At 35.9% G+C, this 20,343-nt stretch overlaps 1 pseudogene across 1 annotated transcript in view; it reads left to right on the top strand.

Annotated features, from left to right (window-relative positions):
- Nucleotides 1–4,413: 4,413 nt before the first annotated feature.
- LOC133800104 (small ribosomal subunit protein uS3c-like) overlaps nt 4,414–20,343 on the top strand; it is a 67,284-nt pseudogene continuing 51,354 nt past the window's right edge. The window contains exon 1 of the transcript XR_009876440.1: nt 4,414–4,658. The product of XR_009876440.1 is annotated as a small ribosomal subunit protein uS3c-like (transcript). The remainder of the gene's footprint in view (nt 4,659–20,343) is intronic.

Here is a 20,343-nt window from a genome sequence, read left to right as displayed (position 1 = left end):
TTAAAAATAGTCTTTTTTCGCCAATCACTCTAGCCAATAATATCACTTATTAATTCATGAATTAATAATAAAGAAAGAATAATTTATGAAAATAGAATATTTTGTGATGTCACTTTGCAAAATGATCACCATTCAGGGTATCGAATATGTCTTAAATATTGTTTTATACAAATATTATCGAAAAAATATTATACAAAATAACGAAAAACACAATTTTGCCAAACACCCCATAAAAAAATCATAATTTCCTGAGAATAATGTGATCTTAATTAGGTGGAAATATATTGGTGTCGCATGCGTAGGGTTTCTTTGTCTATTTCTTTTTCATGTTCTCATTGCCTTTCATTATGTTTTCATTGATTTTGTGTTGTAGATTGTTCAAAAAAAAAACGTCAAGCCACTTTAGACATTATCATAAGAAGATATTTCACCAGATTTATTTATACATATAATTAATTTTCATACATCAATGTCTATTTTTTTCCAACAATTTTTAAGCCATTATCACATTAATTTAGGGTTTCATGCAGCCATACATTCTCTTTGCGCGTACATGTGTCAATCAATTAAATACTTTCTCTCACATTATTATTATTCGCATTAATGAATGAATTAATTAATAACGTGTTTCAAGTAATTATATATATGATGTGATGGAAAGATATGTGTTAATTTTCTAAAAAAAATCATTCAAAAACATCTTTTTTTGTGTACATCGATTTCAAACGATATTTATTTTTTTCCGATTGAATTTATTTATTTCATTATATTAATATATATATATATATATATTTGAAATTAAACGCTCAAAAGTCTTGATTCCATATGTGAAAACGAGCCCTATATAGCTATATATATATATTTATATACATGCTTGTCAATTTGTGAATCTCAATTATGGTATATAAAAATGCCAATTAGTTAACATCTCTTTAATAATTGTGACAACTATAGGTTTGACTAGAAAAAAAAAAGCGAAAATGAAGATGAAGATGTGTTCAAATTCACAAATTATTCATCAATTTTTTGGTGTACTTGTAAAAGAGGTTGAGTCCTATAATAAATAAACAAGATATATATTTAAAGTGGACAAGAATTATATGTCCCTCACAAAATATATATTTATAGGGTAGTTCTCTGATACGCCTTAAAAAGGAACATATTGGTGCATTCCTTTTTTAGTTTTTGGCTCATAAATATTTTTGACACAATTTTTTTATAGTCGTGTATATTGTAGTTATTTAAAACATCTTGCAAATTTTTAGAAAAAATTGAATAATTTACAATGTCGAAAATAATGTTCAAATAAGCTATTTTTCACATGCATAAAAAGACAATCAAGCGTCTAACAAACTATTTAAACCTTATTTTTTGGCACCATAAATTATTCGGAATTTCCTGAATATTTGCAAGATGCTATAAATAACTACAGTATACATGACCATAAAAAAATTACACCAAAAATACTTCCCGAGCCAAAAACTAGAAAGAGAATACACCGGTGTGCCCCTTTTTAGGGAGTACACCTTAGATTTTCCCATATTTATCTTATATTAATTCCTCCACTGTAAAAAGTAATCAGTTTCTTTGCAACAAAAATCCCCAATTTAACTTATTTTTTGCACCTTAACTTCAAATTTTTTGCACTTAGATCCTTAACATCAATTTTTTTGCATTTAAATTTCCAGTCTCTTAAAAAGTTAGCATAGTTAATTAGCTACTTTTCCATCCAATTGTTCTACTTAAAATATAAGGTTTTTGTGGCAAAATCTTCTTACATATACATCATTTTGCACTTAGGTCCCCAATTTTAAATTTAAATATTATTTTTTATGTATATAAAATCTACATAATCAAGATAACAATAATTTTATAATTTATTTATTGTGAATTAGGAAAAATTATAACTTTATCCTATAAATTTTTGAAGAATTGGATGGAAAATAAAAATGACTAACGATGCTAATTTTTTAAAGAAGTTAGGAATTTAAATGTAAAACCTTTGAGTTTGGGACCTAAGTGCAAAATATGGATTAAGTTAGAGAATTTTGCAGTAAAAAAGTCTAAATAAACACTATTTTAAAATGTATAAATGTGTCATATTTTATAATTAGTCAGAAAATTACTATGCAAACAACCATGGTAATATATATGTTCTGGAATGAAACGTAATTGAACACCTATAGTAAATAAAAAATGGAATTTACACTCTATATGAAAAATATGGGATTGCTTTTTTGTTTAAGTTTGTATGATTTTTTTCCTTTGTCAAATATATAAGATTTGTTTTCTCATATAAATATAACTTAATTTATGGCTTAATTGAGTTGTATTATGAGAAAATCTAAAAATTAATTAGTAAAATAATCATATATAATATGGCTTTTAAAAATTTGAATCATTATGAAAAGTTATTAATATGAGAAAATCATATTTATTAAATCCGAATATTATAAAACTATATTAAATTATAAAAAAAATTCCTATTATATATGTAACAAATTCATTAGTGAATGAAGAAGACCTAATAAATTTTGTCTCCAAATTGAATATTTTAACAAATCTATATCCCAAATTTCAATAGATATTTTTTCTCGAAATTAATCATGGTTGAATTCTTAGAAGAAATTTGACGTGTGTTCAACATCCTATGATGGATTTGAAAATCAATTTTACTAGTTATAATCGTAGAGTGTTATTTATATGATGTAGACCCATAAACTAAAATGCATATGCTAAATTAATAATTAATAATGTTGTTATTTATTAGTTTTATTAATATCAACCCACAACCAGAATTCTTTGTTGTTTCATTTATTTGGAAATTTTGTCATTTTGGCATTAAATTTATTAGTTAACTAAAATATCTATAAATGATAATAATAATAATAATAACTAAAAAGCCTAACTCATGGTGATCCCATATATCTTAATTAATATTTAATATATAAATTATAGTAAATGATCCAAAATAATAGAATCAAGAAGATAATGTCATTTTTAAAATTATAGAGAAATTATTATTTTACATTGTTGATTACCTAAATTGTCATTTTCTATAATTTGTTTATTTATTTAGAAGCATATGACTTTAATATAATGGTATATGTATATTAGTTTTGTTTAATTAATTTTATTTTAAAGTTATGTTGACTTTTTAAGTTTTTTATAGGTTGTTGGTATATTATTCTTCAACTAGTGTATATGATTTTTTATGATATTTAGTTTCTATCTTATTATATATAATGGTAGAATATAATTTTGTATTATGGTATATACATTTTAATAGTAATATATAAATTTGTTAGCATAGTGTATACATTTTTTAGTAATAATTTTGTAAGTTTTGTTGGTATATTATTTTTCAACTAAGTATATGTATTTTGTGGTATGGTATATCATTCAACAACCCATAAAAAACAAAAACAAAAAATCAAAATAACTTTAAAATAAAAACTCATTAAACAAAACTAATATACATATACATATACCATAATATTCAAATATTTAGAATAAAATAGTAATTTGCTAAATGACATTGTTACACCCAAAATTCGAGAATAGAAATTTTGGTCTCGAAAGTCAGGCTCGTAAAGTGTAAGCTCGAAATATGCAAACTGGCTATGAGATCACCATTAATGAGAATCGAATTTGGCAGTCTCGTTCAATATTAAAACGATGACATTGTAAGTGGTAAGCTTGGAACCACGTGATCTCGAAAGCATTTCGAGGTTACAAGACAAGCTCGAAGCTACAATGACAAGGGTTCGACACTTTTTTAACTTTCCTAGTCTCTTTGTATTAGCATCAGTTAAGAAGGATCGAGCCTGGGGCATTGCAAGCTCGAAGGAGGCGACCTCGATAAAGTTATTTAATAAGATCGAGGGAAGCTGAGCTATCAAGCTCGTGATGATTTGCTGATGTCGAAGATATGTAAGTCGAATGTTCGAGATCGATAGTCAAATGTGGATGCATTTACTGTTTAAGAATCCTTATATCTATGGAATTGATTGTAATCTGTTAATAAATCATGAATATTAAGGGATTTATACACGTATTATATATTTATATGCATTTAATTGTATTTTTTTTAGATTTTAATCATAACTCCCCGAAATGTGAGGGGAGATATTTTGTAAACCAGTCTATAAATAGATTGGAAAAATTCATTTGTAAGGACATGAAATTGGTACTGGGAATACTCTGTTGAATTGCTTTCTGAAAGCTTTGAGAGAATTACATAGTTGAATAACATCGACTCGTGGACTAGGCAAATTTTAACTGCTGAATCACATAAAAAATCATGTTTTCTGTCATTTGTTCTTCTGGTTTTGTGTTTAGAGCTCTTCATTTCTAAGTTGACGAAAAACGGCGTCAACAGTTTGGTGCTTTCATTGAGAGCCATTAAACAAGATGTTAGCTGGTTTAATCAGAAAACCTCCTGAATCATCAATGGTCGCCGCAAACAATCCCTGCACTGGTGGGCGACCATTGCCCCAGATACAAGTGGAGCAAACTCCTCGTACCGAAGACTATCCGCGACGACCTAGAAAGCAGCCCATGGCTAACCTAGGCTCTGAAGAGAGAAGTGATTCATCCGATTCTCAGGGGCCGGCAGCTCCCAGGCCTGATGAGGATCTGTACTACAATCCTGAAAGGTATGTCCCTATCGTGGAACTCGAAAATCGCCAACTACAAAAATAGTTGATATAGGCGACAAAGCGCAATGAGGAATTAGCTAGGCAGGCTGCTGAAGTCCAGGCACCTCCCCGGAGGCCTAGAGGACGTCCTCGTGGGAGCACGGCTGCCGGGAGGGCGAAACAAGCATCGCAGCCGAGGCCCCGAAGAAGTACCTGAGCTGAGGCCACTGACAACCCGACTGCAGAAACTGGTAATAATCGAGCCCCTCCAGTGGCTCGGAGCCCGAATCCAGAAGCTGCAAGAAACAACCCAGAACCTGCCCGAGAAAACTATGGGCCATCCAGGCCCAACAATGGGAGACGTTCGCCATCGCCCATAAGGCATCCACCATCACCAATAAGGCACCCCTCACCAGCCCGAGAGGTCCCCCGACCTGGACCACGGAGAACGTCTTGCAGTGGCAGTCAGGATGAAAACCGATAGGCTAGACTTGGACGAGGAAATGAAAGGGAGGCTACCCGAGAGCACAGAGCTCCTCAACCTTCGAGAAGCCAAATTTCAAGATCACAATCCATTGGGATAAGGAGACCGACAGGGGAGCCACTCCATAATTATCGAGCCTCACAGCTAGAAAGGGCTGCAAGCTACACAAGCAGGAGCTCGGACTACACTCGGTCCGTAAGCATTTATAATACTGAACCTAGGCATACAGGGGATCGGGGGAATCATCCTGATCTGCGGGATCACCTGAACCATAACCGGGGATGAGATAATCCCCAGAACCCTGATCCGCGATACGATATGAATGGTCGTAAGCAGTCGGCACACAACCCTATGCCAAGACAATGAGCTGGAGTTTTTATTAACAATAACCAGCCCCCTCAAGATTAGGCTCGACCCCCGGTGGATTTGGTCCAAGAAAGGATTTATCAATTGGAAAGAGCATTCAAGCTCCTGCAAGATGAGTGGAACAGGGAGAAGGCTAAAGAGTCCGATGAGGAGCTCGAGCCTTTTGCCCCGCATATTTCTAACACTCCATTTCCACAAGGATTCAGAATACCTCACGTAGCACCATTCGATGGAAACTCAGACTCATACAGTCATCTGAGCACCTTTAATACCATCATGCGAGCCAGCAATGTTGGCTACGAGCTCAGATGTATGCTGTTTCCAACTACTCTTACGATACCAGCAAAAAATTGGTTTGAAAAGTTTCGAAGACATTCGATATCGTCCTGGGATCAATTAACAAGAGAATTTAGAAAGAAATTTAAGGCTATGGTTGGCATCAGGCCTGAAGCTTCGACCTTAACCAATGTCCGACAGCAACAAGGAGAGTCACTAAAGAGTTACCTTACAAGGTTTAACATAGAAGTGGCTCGAGCCCGAAATGTCGATGATAGTGGCCACCTGATGGTCGTAAGAGCTGGTGTTTTACCAGGGAGTCCCCTTTGGGAAGATTTACAAAGAAAACCCATTAGGTCACTAACCGAGTTCAATCGAAGGGCCCACAGGTTTGTCAATGTAGAAGAGGCAAGGTTAGCACTGAACCTGATCTCTCAGCCCATAACTACAACGACAAACGTTAACTCTGCCTCGACCTCGGCGGCCCCATCAACTTCAAAACCCTCTAAGGATAACCCTTCTAAAAGGAAGAAGAACAAAGGGAATAACCCCGAGGCTGATGGAGGGAAAAAGAAGAAAGGAGATAAATATTTCTCCGTTTACACAATATATACCGAGCTCAACGAGGCTCAGAAAAAAAAAAAAGATTTTTGACCAATGAAAATTAGGTCCCGTTCAAACGACCTGATCCCATGCGAAATCAGAAGGCAAAAAGGGACTCAAACAAATACTGTAGATTCCACAAAGACATCGAACATACAATCAATGAGTGTCGCCAACTGAAGGACGAGATCGAAGGCTTGATCTCGAGAGGATATCTCCAGCAGTATGTTAGAAAATGAAATTCTAATCAAGCCTCAACAAGTCAGAGGGCAGCAACTGCACAACTTACCCAAAATAATAACTTTCGAGTTTGGGAGGATAAGCGACCTTCTCCGATTGATGGAGAGGATGTAGTAACCATCTCGGGGGGACCGTATATTGCAGGTTCGGGCAGGAGCACCCAAAAGAGATATTTAAATGAGCTCAAGACCGAAGACGATTCTTCCTACGAACCCGAACCACGAGCTCCAAAGCAGCAGAGGGTTGAGACTCAGCCCATTACATTTACTGAAGAGGACGCGTCACACGTTCAATTTCCTCACAACGATCCTCTGGTCATTGCTCTCTAGCTCGCGAACAGGAGGGCACGCTGAATCCTGATTGATAATGGGAGCTCGGTGAATATCCTTTACAAAGCAACTCTAGAAAAGATGGTACTCATGCTTCGCGATTTGAAAGCATGTGCAACAACATTGAACGGTTTTTCAGGAGAAGGGATTGCCTATACGAGATCCATTGAACTCCCCATGACCTTGGGAGACTATCCAGTTTCAGTAACCAAGATGATGGAGTTCGTAGTGGTGGACACCCTGTCGGCCTACAACATACTGTTCGGGAGACCCACCCTGATAGGGCTGGGGGCAGTATCATCTGTCAGGCACCTGGCCATCAAGTTCCCGACTTCTAGTGGCATTAGGACGTTGAAGGGAGACTAGCTCGCGGGAAGGGAGTGCTATAGAATTTCCTTGAGATGAAAAAATCAAACAAGTGCGTAGGCACTGGTAGTTGTTCAGGAGACGGATGGACCCATCTTCAAGATAGATGAGGAAATCGACCCCAGAGTTGAAGAAAGGGTCGATCTCGAACCTCTGGAAGAGCTCGAGGAAGTGACGCTTGAAGGAATGGATGCCACGAAGATGGTAAAAGTGGGGAAGAATATTTCCGAAAAGGAAAAATAGCAATTAATTTGCTTCTTGAAAGAAAACCAGAACGTGTTAGCATGGTCGCACTCAGACATGGTAGGAATCAGTCCAAATGTCATAAGCCATGCATTAAACATTGACAAAAGCTTCCCCCCGAAGCAGCGAAAATGAAGGCTCCTGAATGATGACAGAAAGAAAGCCCTCAAAGAAGAAGTCGATAGGTTAAAAGAAAATTGGTCCATACGAGATGCCTTTTATCCGGATTGGATTGCCGACCCAGTGTTGGTCCCAAAGCCCAACTGTAATGCCCCAAAATCCCTAATGAGGTTTAGTGGTTAGAAGTAGGCTGGGAGGGCCATAATTGATTTATTATGCCATTAAATGATTATGTGCATGTTTATGTGAATTATATTATAATATGATGTTAAATTCATACATGTGGGTCCACATTTCATTAAAGGGGCATTTTGGTAATTTGGCGCGTTGAGGGCGTAATTGTATAATTGTATGCATGTTGGTGAATTTATGAGGCCACGTTATAATGTGGATTTTTTCAAGCCATTCGGCATGAGACGATCTTCAAATACAAGTTATCGGTTTGGTCATAACTGGGTTGAATTCGGGGCTCGGGGTGAGTCTCGGAGTAATTCGGTGATTAGAACGTTGCCGGGAATTAAAGGGTAATGGAATATGATTTTATTAGTATTTGAGAATAACGGGAATTGGAGAGAGTTAATTATAATTAACGAGATAGGTGGGAAATGACAGTTTTTCCCTTGGGGCTGTTAAAAGGTGAGTTAGGCATGGGGGTATTTTGGTCATTTGACCTAGGTTATATTAAATAGATGGCTGTAGAAAACAGAACCAAAGCAGAGCTCTTTCCTACCTCCCTAACGATCATCATTTCCCTTCTCTTTTCCTTTGAAATCTTGAAGTAAGTTTGGGGATTCAAACTTGGAGATTGATGCTTGAGATTTTAGGCTAGTGTTCAGCCATTGAAGAGGATTCGATTTAAGCTTAAGGTAAGGTTTTAGTTCAAGTTTATGATTCCTTGCTTGGTTTTTGTGTTAGTTTTGAGATTGGAGTTTTGATCATAGAAATGGGAATTTGATGAGGTTTTGATTGGTTTAAGGCTTAGGTTTTGTTGGTTATATGGTGCATAAGTTGTGGTAATAGTTGGTAGCTTTGCTTTGTGATATTGGGAATGTTTTAATGGGTTTTGAAATGAGTTTGAAGGGGAAAAGCAGGGGTTTTTGGCTAAGTTTCAGGTGGGGTCGCGGCTCTATTCTAGAGCGCCGCGGCCCAAGCTTGTTGAAGAGGACGGGTGGAGTTGAAGGGGCCGTTGGGTCGCGGCATGGTGAAGGAAGGTCGCGGTGCATGTTGGGGGATTGGAGTGCGGCCGCTTTCTGTTTGAAGAGGTGTTATGCGGCATGGTGGTGTAGGGCTGCGGCCCTTAGTGGAATTTTTGGCCAGAATGATGTTTTTGGCGATGAGATTCAAACCTTAGGCTTCGAGATCATTCCTACTACCCGGTTTAGTAGGATTCGATGTCCCGGAGGATAGGTTTTAGTTCGGGAACCCTTTTGTGATTCATTTTATTGATGGAATCCCATAATTGGTTATGACCAGGTGACCGTCAAGGAACTAAAAGGCAATCGTTCTCAATGGTCATTCTTTTACTAATTCTTGCTCGAACCAGAGGTAAGAAAATTGCACCCCATATGTGGCATGCACGGTTATTCATGAGGCATGTTGAGTGTTTAAATGTGGACATTGATTGCATATCAAATTCTTAGCGAATCTTGCTTACTTGTGAATGGCACTGACTTATTAGTCAGAATCGACAATGGTGACAGAACTGACTGTGAAGTTGTGACTTACTAGTCAAGTTCGACAGTAGTACTGAGCACTGGTCGTATGTTATTGACCTATGAGTCAGGAGCAGCATAAGCGTCATGAATGAAGAGCCTAAAAGATTAGATCTATTCTACATCAGCATTGAATGACTAATTATGAGCATTAATGCCGGACCGACCCCAATTTCGATGAAAACTAAAAGCGCTTGCCTAGTTCCATGACTAGTCACTCAGAGCTAGGACCAGAAGGCCCAGGTGACTGCATCGTCACATGGATAAGGGTACGGAACCCACACTACTGACTCCATGGTCACTCATTTGGTTTACATTAGTGACTCACTCATCAATCATTCTTCTAGTTTAAACTAGTGACCCAGTCACTTATTTGTGAAGGGTGCAGAACCCACATTAGTGACTTACACATCTGTCACTCATCTGTTTAGGGCTATAAGCTCTGTATGATTATCATGATCATCATTTCATATTATATACATGCAGTAATGGGTTTTCTTGCTGAGCCTTGGCTCACGGGTGTTATGTGGTGCAGGTAAAGGGAAAGAAAAGCTCGCCCAGCCTTGAGTGGAGAGCTTTGGTGGCTATGTGTACATATGCGGCCGCTTGACCACCACGGCCAAGGAGTTTCTCGGAGGAACTAGGGGGTTAGCCCTATTTTTCCACTTAGGTCGGCAGGTTGTAATTTTTACACTATAATGACCATTTTGGATTGTAAATAACTTGTAAACATTTTTTATGGGCCCATGAACAGTTTTATGTTTTAAATAAAATATATCATTTTCTTTTGATCGAGTTTTTCACCTTAGCCTATTAAGAACACCTAGATGCACATTTATAACCAAAGAACTCGATTAGTGAGCTAAGCACAAATCAAAGCTCACAGTAACGGTCTTGGAGTAACTAGGGTGTTACAAATTGGTATCAGAGCGTGCCAAGGTTTAAGGTTCCTGTAGACTGGCTGGGCATGTACACTCACCACTAAATACAAGCTCGACTCATGGTTTGGTAACTATTTATGTGGTTATATATTTAACTGCTTAAATATAGTATAAATACTTTACCTGTCTACATGAGATACATTGATAAGGCTGTGCCTTAACTACTGCATCATCAGCAAGAACGTGCTAATTAGTATTGATATTTCTAGAACATACTCATTAGTATTGTTCATTGTGAATTATTATTTGATACATGTGTAAATGCTAAATGCTATAATCATGTGTGCATCTATAAATCTATATAATTGTGGAATAGGTGATTATCTACTTGTTCTTGGACCGTGAGGCAGCAAGAGGTTTAGTTATCACTGCCTAATTGGTCGTATTGACAATTGCAGCAAGGTTTAAGTTGATGAGAATGATTCCAAGACAGACAGATTCATCAGCTAGCCAGGGTGATCAAGGCCAGAATAACAATCAAGGTCAAGAGAATGACCAGAATCAGATTCCACAGCAAGTTCCTGAGAACTGGCAACAGTTGTTTAATGACCTGCAGGCCATGGTATTGAGATAGGGTGAAGAACTTTGCCTCCTGAGACAACAACAGGTTCCTGCAGCAGCCAGTGTACCTAAGGCACCCTTGTATCAGTGTCAATAGTTGAGTAGCTGCCAGAGGTTGGAAATAAATGGGAGCCTCTTTATGAAAGGTTCAGGAAACAACAGCCTCTAGTGTTTGAGGGCAGTGTAGATCCTACTAAAGCAGAGCAGTGGATGAGCATGATTACCACCATCCTTGACTTCATGAGGGTGGCTGGTAATGAGAGGATGGCTTGTGCCACATATATGTTTCGAAAGGATGCCCAAATTTGGTGGGAGGTTATATTCCAGACTAGAAACATCAATGCCCTGCGTTGGGAAGAGTTTCAGACTCTGCTCAACGAGAAGTACTATAATGATGCCATCAGGGTTGCAAAAGCTGAGGAGTTTATCAGATTACTTCAGGGAAGTTTATCAAGTACTGAGTATGCCCTAAAGTTTGATCGATTGGAAAAGTTTGCCATGGAGCTGGTGGCCACTGACAGGACCAGAAGGGAGAGGTTTCTCCAGGAGCTACAGCCTAGATTAGCCAGGGATGTTCATATTACCACTGTGGCTAGGGTTACTACCTATGCACAGGTGGTGGAGAAGGAACTCATAGCTGAGAGTGCAAAAAATAGGATTTGACGAGACAATGTAACCAGAAAAGAGTTTAGGAGGACAGGTTCTCCATTTGTGGGTTCTAGTAGGGGTGGAGGCCCCAGTGATCAGAAGAGAAAGGTTCCTGACACCTTCCCAGCTCCAGGTCCTGACAGGCAACCCTGTGGTGTTTCAATGGGTCGTTAGGGTGGTAGTGAGGCCTAGAAGACCCGTCCTGAATACCCTAGATGCAAGAGGTGCCATTTGGGAGAGTGTAGGGCAAAGGCCTGCTTTTTGTGTGGAGCAGTGGGTCATTTCAAGAAAGATTATCCTAAAGCAAGAAAGGAAGAACCCAGGAAAATGGACAGCTCGGCCCCAGCTCGAGTGTTCGCATTGACACAAGCAGAAGTTGAGGCTTCACCCTCAATAGTTACAGGTCAGCTTCTTAGTGCTAGAACCCTTTATACTGTTTTGATTGATTCTGATGCTACACATTCTTTTGTTGCTAATAGAATTATTGATAGACTGTGTAGACCATGTGATTATTATGTTGTGGGGTTTGGAACTTTATTACCCACTAGGGAGTTGGTGGTATCCAGGAGATGGGTCAGATCTTTGCCAGTGACAGTGGAGGGCAGAGAGTTGTCAGTGGATTTGATAGAGTTAGTTATGACTGACTTCGACATGATTCTCGGTATGGATTGGTTAGTGAAGTATGGGGAAACTATTGATTGCAGAAGGAAGATGGTCACCTTTGAGCCTGAAGGTGAGGATCCTTTTGTGTTTGTTGGTACTGTGAATGGACCTCGCATACCTATGATTTTTGTTTTGAGGGCTAGAGATCTGTTGCAAGGAGGTTGCATTGGATTCTTAGCTAGTGTGGTTGATACCACTCAAGTCATGCAGTGAGACCAGAAGAGACCAGACTAGTTTGTGAATTCCTAGGTGTATTTCCAGAAGATTTACTAGGGTTGCCACCACATAGAGAGATTGAGTTTGTGATAGAACTTCCAGCAGGGGGCGGAGCCAGTGTCTATAGCACCTTACAGAATGGCCCCAACTGAGTTGAAAGAGTTGAAAGTACAATTGTAAGAGCTGTTGGATTTGGGTTTTATCAGACCTAGTTTCTCACCTTGGGGTGCGCTAGTTCTTTTTGTGAAGAAGAAAGATGGTTCTCTGAGGATGTGTATTGATTACAGAGAACTAAATAATTAACAATTAAGAACAAGTGTCCTATGCCAAGGATAGATGATTTGTTTGATCAGTTGCAAGGTAAAAAGGTATTTTCAAAGATAGACCTTCGTTTTGGTTATCATCAATTGAGGGTCAAGGAGGGAGACATATCAAAGACTGCATTTCGCACTAGGTATGGGAATTATGAGTTCTTAGTCATGTCTTTTGGATTGAATAATGCCCCAGTTGCTTTTATGGATCTGATGAACAGAGTGTTCAAGCATTATTTGGACCAGTTTGTGATCATCTTCATCGATGATATTCTGGTTTATTCTCAGTCAGAGTTAGAACATGAACAACATTTGAGATTGGTTCTACAGAGATTGAGGGAGAATAAATTGTTTGCAAAGTTCAAGAAATGTGAGTTCTGGTTATCTCAGGTATCTTTCCTTGGGTACATTGTCAGTAAGGAGGGGATTAAGGTAGACCTAGCAAAGATCAAGGCAGTCAGAGATTGGCCAAGGCCAAAGAATGCTTCTCAGGTTAGAAGTTTCCTTGGTTTGGCAGGTTATTATAGGTGTTTCGTGGAAGGGTTCTCAAAGATTGCTACTTCATTGATTGAGCTGACACGCAAGAATCAGAAGTTTGTGTGGTCAGACAGATGTGAGAACAACTTCTGGGAACTGAAGCAGAGATTGATTACAGCTCCAGTTCTGACTCTCCCTACAGATCAAGAGAAGTTTGTGGTATACTGCGATGCTTCACATCAGGGTTTGGGATGTGTTCTGATGCAGTCAGGGAAGGTGATTGCTTATGCCTCACGTCAGCTGAAGGAGAATGAGCAGATATATCCCACTCATGATTTAGAGTTGGCGGTTGTGGCTTTTGCATTAAAGGTATGGAGGCATTACCTTTATGGGGAGAGGTGTGAGATTTACACTGACCACAAGAGCCTAAAATACTTCTTCACACAGAAAGACTTGAATATGCGACAAAGGTGTTGGCTGGAGTTAGTAAAAGATTATGACTGTGAGATTTTGTATCATCCGGGAAAGGTCAACGTGGTAGCTGATGCCTTAAGCTGGAAGGGTCCGGGGCAGATTTACAGTGCGAGGATGATAGCAAGAGAATTAGCAGATGATATGACCAGAGCTGGTATAGAGTTGTTGGTGGGAAAGTTGGCCAATATTACGCTACAGTCTACACTGTTGGAAAGAATCAAGGTGAGTCAGTTGGGTGATCCACAGCTGATCAAGATTAGAGAGGATGTTTTGGCTGGAGTATCCAGAGATTATACAGTGTCTGATTTAGGCTTGTTGAGATACAAGGGTCAGATATGTGTTCCATTAGACACTGCTTTGAGGCGAGAGATTCTGGATAAATCTCATACTACACCTTATTCTTTGCATCCAAGCACCACAAAGTTGTACCAGGATGTGAGATCGTTGTATTGGTGGCCTAGGATGAAGAGGGATGTAGTAGAATATGTGGCTAAGTGCTTGACATGTCAACAGGTCAAGGCTGAGCATCAGAGACCGGCAGGGTTATTGCAGCCTCTGGATATCCCAGAGTGGAAATGGGAGGACATCACGATGGATTTCGTGGTGGGGTTACCCAGGAATGTTGGTCAACATGATTCTATTTGGGTTATTGTGGATCACTACACCAAGTCAGCTCACTATTTGCTAGTGAGGACTACATATACAATTGACTAGTATGCAGATCTATATGTGAGAGAGATCTTGCACCTTCATGGAGCACTGAAGTCGACCGTGTCAGATCGGGACCCCACTTTTACTTCCAAGTTTTGGGGGAGTTTACAGAAGACCATGGGAACATAGTGGAAGCACTGCACCAAACAACCCTTTCTACAACACATGATTATAACTTTATTGAAAAAGTATTATAATAAGTAAATTAAAGAATCCATAAATTGAAACAAAATGGAAAGGAATTGAAAAAGTATTATAATAGATATGGTGGGAAAGTGAAACTAAAAAATAAGGCGCTAGTTTTTGGGGAAAGCACGCTCATTTTTTCAGTTTGACTTTATAATTTAGTCACATTTGTCATAGACTTGCTTCATTCCCATTCTATGAAACTCTCATTTTCACTCTTTTTCTCCCACTTTTCATTGTGACTCTCTCTGCTCGATTCCTTTCTCTCCAGTGACTTCGTCTATGCAGGTACTCTCTTTCCCCCCCATTATATATAATGTATATATATATTTATGAGTAAAACCTTGACTTTACTAATCTTAAAATCTAACTCAATTCACTTTCACATTTTTTTGTCGCCTCTCTCTCATTTCACCTTTCACCTTATCTCATAACCACTCTATCTATCTCAAATTCTCAATTATTCATTACAGGGCAGCAATCAACGGAAGTGCAACCCAGTGACCACATTATCTTTCTCTCACAGTCATGGCAATAAAATACCCTGACTTTCATCACTAATTTGAGCAGGTACTCTGTCTTTGGATGTGTTTTGTTCTACAATATAAATATATATAATGTTATGGAAAATGCATCTCTGAAAGTTTTGAGAAGAAAACAATGAAAAAATAATCACCCACAAAAGGTTTTTGGTTGGGTTGCCATCCATATTTCTGGAGTCTTGTCACCTTTTCATTTCTCTAGAAGGTTTATTATCTTTTTTATTTTGTGAATATACTGAATAAAAGTATTTATATATTTAATCTGGTTTCGTTTGCTATTTGAGTCTTAATAGATCCATGAAGTTTGGAATAGACTTGTCGAAAATACACATCTGTGGTTTTTTTCTTAAAGATTTACTGTTGATGTGTTACTATAACTATTATTATATTACTTTTTAGATTCTTCTATTTTATTAAATATATAAGCAAACTGAAGAAATGATTACTAGCAACGCCAAAGTTGTCTTAAACTATACATATTTACTTGTGGCTCTTTTTTCTAAAACGTATCAATAGTGATAAAGGGTTGATTTTATTTATAAATTTATTAATATTTTTATGATTTTTTTCAGTGCCTCAAGTCTAATTTGTATCTTTCCATGAAATGCAACATCATTATTTTGCAATTATGTTAATGTAAATCTTTGGACCATAATTTTTGTTGGATCTTTGTACAATTATTTATTCATTTTCCTGAGTTGAAAATGACAAAAGCCTTTAATTCATACTTCTGGGAATTGTTGATTTGCCTTCATATTTTTTATAAGTTGTTATCATGTGAGTTGTTTTTTTTTTTTTTGAAGTAAGAATAAATAATGGTTATGATACGTAATGTGGGTCACTTGTCACCATTTTTAGTTGGTGAGTTTAGGATTTGAGAATATTTATTTGCATTATTGGCAGGGACAATGGTGATGATGGTGTCACTATAAAAATACTTTATTGTGGAGTTTTCCATCAAGACCTGCATTGTGCCAAAAATGAATGGGATTTTGCAAACTACCCTATTGTTCTTGGGGTATGATATATCTTTAACTCTCACCTATTTCTAAAATTTATACATGTATATGAATGTACCAATAACAGAAAGATCTATTTATAATGAACCACTTCCACGTAAAAATCTTGGGTGAGCAGAGCACTGAGCAAAATATAAATACTTTTGATCATTGGATGGCTATCATAAAATATGATTGTGTTCTAGTGTTTGTTTTTCATATTTGTCAAAATTAAAAAGCATCCTTTTTTAAATCATATTTTCTCTTGAAATCGTACAAAGTTTCCTAGGTGGTTTCATATAAGTTACATAATATTAAGTGAAATTTAACAAGGATATATATGCGATTGTCATGGAGTGGAAGTTGCAGGTGTGATGGCAATTGCCCTTGCTAATGGTGAAGTGAGTAGATTATGTTAGGAGTGTGTCCTAAAAGCATGTAAAGACATTTGTTTTTATTAGTGAATAAATAAATACAATGGTTTATTATTATTGTCATATTTAGATTGTTAAATTATTGTTTGAATAATTTTGAAAATATCAGAAAAATTCCATATTCATTATTGAGGATGTGATCTTGTATTAGTACGAGAGAATTAAGATCACATGAATGAATAAAAATAGTCAACAACAATAAATTAAAGTTATGGAATTCTTTAATTGGAGTTGTAAGTACGGTTTACTGAGTATCATAATGATACAAATAATCTAGATTCGGATTATTGATGTGGAAAGACATCTCGGTAAATGTGCTTTATATAATATGATTATATATGACATGGACCGATATGAATTAGAGTCTTTATCCAAAAACCATTTAACAATAAAGACTTGTAATTCATATCATAATTGATGATCATTTATAGATCAACCTAAATCCTGAGTGTTCATGAACTCCTGTTCATGTTTATTAAATCTTTTGATTCATTCGTTAAGGTCTCTTCAAAGAATGAGGCTAATGACTTTTGTTTTGGAGATTTAATATCATGTATGGCTGGGAACATGTATCAACAATACGAAATCTAATCTTTCCTAACGGATCGTATATTAGTTCCCTTAAGGGTTAATTCTGGAACTGAATGATTTTGAGCTCAAATCTATAATTAGATTATAGATTAATTATTCACTAGTGAATTAATGGTACTTAAGGAATAAGAAGTAAATTAGAAAGGTTAAATGGTAATTCTTCCATTCTAATTTATGAATTAATTAATTAGAGGGTTGAACTATTGTAAGATGGTTATATCAATGGACGACTTAAGAAAAAGATTTCTGTAAAAGTATATCTATAACATAAAGAGTGCAATTCTAAATTTATAGTGGAGTAATATCAGAATTAATAAATTAACTATTATAATAAAAGAGTTTAATTATTTAGTTTCAATTTATTGGAGCTTAATGTTATAGGTCCATGGTCCCCGAAATGGCTCAAACAATCACTGTCAAAGGCAAATACAAAAAAATGGGCAAAAAGGACTTATGTGATAAGTAAAATATTTTTCTATATATCAAACATAATTATTTTTTAATTATGTGTAATTAATTAATTATTTGATTTAACAAAAATATAATTAATTTTGAATTAATTTATTTTTGGGATTTTTGGTATTTAAATAATAAGAAAAATTGGGAAAAATCACATGCCATCACAGGCATGTGATACACGTGTGGCACAGTGCACAGGCACTGTGCTACACGCATAAGAGAGTTTACTCAGTCTCTTGATTCCACAATTTTAGTTATTTAAATATTAAATAAATAATGAGATATTTTAATATGATTAAAATATTATTATTTAAACAAAAATCTGATAACTGATCAGTTATTTTTAATTTGTTTAAAATGACAAATATTTTAATATATTGGATATTATTAAATATTAGATATCAGTTTTTCAGAGAATGTAGCTTTTCAGGGATAGAAAATTATCTAGGAATCTCTCTCAGAGAAAGAGAATAGTGACAAAAACTAAAGTCATTGTTCTTCACAAAAACCTAGGTCCAAACTTTATCAGATCTCATGTGTTGAGAACATCTGATAAATAGTTTATTGCCTATTATTTGTATAGCGAGCCCACACTCGTTCTTTGTGTGCCTAAGAACATTTTGGAAGATCTTGGTGTGAGATATCGATGATTTAGCCATACGAAAAAATAGCATCAAGGAAGGACCTGAGGTAATTTTTCTGTTCATGTCCTTGATTCAATATATATATATATATATGCATGTGAAGAAGTAGATCTAGAAATCTTATGGGATTAATCTAACAATTTGATTGTTGTTCCGCTGCGTGTAATCTCTGATTTGATCAATAAAAACCAACAAATGATACCAGAGCCATCTTCACATATATATGTATTGAATCTGTGTGGGTTTAATTTTATGCATTTATTTATTTTGATGAATGAATGGATGGCTTAATGTGATTGAATGCGTGGGAATGTTGAATCGTTAATTGTATGGTGTTTTTGGGTTAGGAATTGTTTATGATTAGATCATTGTGTAAGCCATTAAAGGGCATAGGATTTATGTAATTTTATTTGGTTTTCGACACCATAAAATTGTAATTCCGATCACACAAAAGTCAGAACGGAGCCCGAGATTCAGAACTCAGCCACCGCACCTCCGAGGCCAACCTCCGAGCCGCTGTCGGACGTCTTACGGACGCCGTACGGACGGGTCCGTACGGTTCCGTACAGTCCAGCCCGGCAGCCCCCGTTTGACGCCACGTGTCCCGGTCTGACTGGTCCATAATTTTTTTTATTTTTTCTGAAATTAGTCTGTTATTTTTAAAAAAAAATTTAAATGTTTAAATATCCTATTTTTGAAATTTGATATTTAAATAATGAGATATTTTTGTTGTCTTAACAAACTTTTTTGAATATCTTATTTAAAATTTATTTTTTCAAAATAACAGATTTTAATTTAAATTCATTTTAGTTTTAATTAAAAATTGTTTTATTTAAAAAGAAAATTAAAAATAATGATTATTTAAATTTTTGTTTTAATTAATAAAAAATAATTAGAAAATTGTTTTCTTATTATTATTCTGGACCAACAATGTCACATATCCTACCGACAGTAAAGTAAAGAAGCCCGATGGAGATCAAGGCAGTTTTATTTTATTTATTTTAATTTTATAAACTAGTTGTAAAATTAGAAATACCCAAAAGCACCCGGTTCAACATTTATTGTTTATTTATTTAAATAATTATTTTCATGTGGTTAATGTGATTGATAACATGTTCATGCATTGTATGCCATACATGAAAACCCACACAGTCATAATCATGCATCTCATTAGTAGAAACATGATTATTAGGATTGTCCTATATGTTTATATGAATTGTTTTGTGAAATCAATTGCATGTAAATTACTTAGTTTTATTTTGAAAACTTGGTAAAATATCACACCAAATTTTAAGTCTTTATGACTTAATTTCTTTGAACCAACTTTATTTTAAAAAGTGTTTTTTTTTAGTAAAGTTTAGATGAACATGATTGGTAATTTAAAATTGGATATGCACCTAGAAACTCGCTTTCCTTCCAATTTTAATTATGTTCATAAAGTTTAAAGAAACTGTAATTAATTTGGAATTAATTAGGTTAAAAACACTTATTTCAAAATAGTGAGTGGGAGAGGGTTGATATCTCAAACATAACCCATGGTCTCCATTATTAATATAACACCGTGAGATATGAATAGCGCCTCGCGACGACTTTGTTTTCGTCCCCCTAAGGAAGGTGTCTGGACATATCAATAGCAAGGTTGTATTTCTTACATAGATAGGAACTAATGATGTATTTTAGGCTTGACCGACCCTAAGGCGACATGTCCTAAGTTAAGTCATGAACTCTGAAATAATGAGTTACACTCACAAAGTTATGATTAAGCTCGTGCAGTGGATAATCATAACATGACCAAACTAAGCGGTACTTTAATGTTTAAAAGAGAAAATACAGAGTTATTTTAAGTATTAAACAAAAAAGATAAGAATGTCTTATAAATTCTCTAAAATTAATTTGACCGACCCTAAGGCGGCACTTTAATTGTTAGAAAATTTTATCGTGGAAATTATTCTTTATTTTATGTGTTTTAATTGTGCTCATGCATCACGTTTAATTTCCGAAACTTTGATATTTATTTTTCTAAATATAATAATAATATTTATTTGTACTTATTTATTACCAGCAAAATGTCTATTGGTGAATCACACACTGATGCCTTTCTCAAAACC

This window comes from Humulus lupulus, chromosome 9 (assembly GCF_963169125.1).
Source record: "Humulus lupulus chromosome 9, drHumLupu1.1, whole genome shotgun sequence".
In the NCBI taxonomy this organism is placed as follows: domain Eukaryota; kingdom Viridiplantae; phylum Streptophyta; class Magnoliopsida; order Rosales; family Cannabaceae; genus Humulus; species Humulus lupulus.
This window is presented reverse-complemented; position numbering and strand designations above follow the sequence as displayed.